Raw genomic sequence first — 669 nt, forward strand, 5'->3', positions numbered from 1 at the left:
TGTTTCATGAGTCCAATATCCAGGGAGGAGGAACTGTGAATGTATGAGTGTTTTGTTTGGCTGGGCTGAGTTATTACTATTTATTTGTTTGTTGTTAGGTATTTGTTTAGTTAGTTTAATAGCTCGTTTAGATTTTTTTTTAATTTTATACTTCTCTATATATGTTTATACGTTCGTAAAGGAGGGTGGGTTGGGGAATTTTTTTTATTATGTGGGTTTAGTTTTGTACTGTTTTGAATTGCATTGTTTTGTATTTGTTGTAATATTTAAAAATCTATTTTTTCTTAATAAAAATATATGATAAAAACAAAACCAAGCATGCCATACACTTTTTAAACCTCCTTATATACTTGAAGTGGTCATTTTCAGGGAGCCATGGACTTGAACCCCAAGATCCCTCTGTACATCAATGCTGTCCAGGGTCCTGCCATTAACTGGGTACTTGCCTTTAACATTTGTTCTCCCACAGTGCAGCACCTCACACTTACCCAGATTAAACTCCATCTGCCATTTTTCTAGCCATATCTGCAGCTGACCTATATACCATTGTAGCCTAGACAAGCTTCTATACTATCCACAACTCCACCAATCTTTGTATAGCCTGCAAACCTACTAACCCACCCATCTACATTTTTAAAGTCATTTATTTATAACACAAACATCCATCCC

Source organism: Chiloscyllium plagiosum, chromosome 40 (genome assembly GCF_004010195.1).
Source record: "Chiloscyllium plagiosum isolate BGI_BamShark_2017 chromosome 40, ASM401019v2, whole genome shotgun sequence".
NCBI lineage: Eukaryota > Metazoa > Chordata > Chondrichthyes > Orectolobiformes > Hemiscylliidae > Chiloscyllium > Chiloscyllium plagiosum.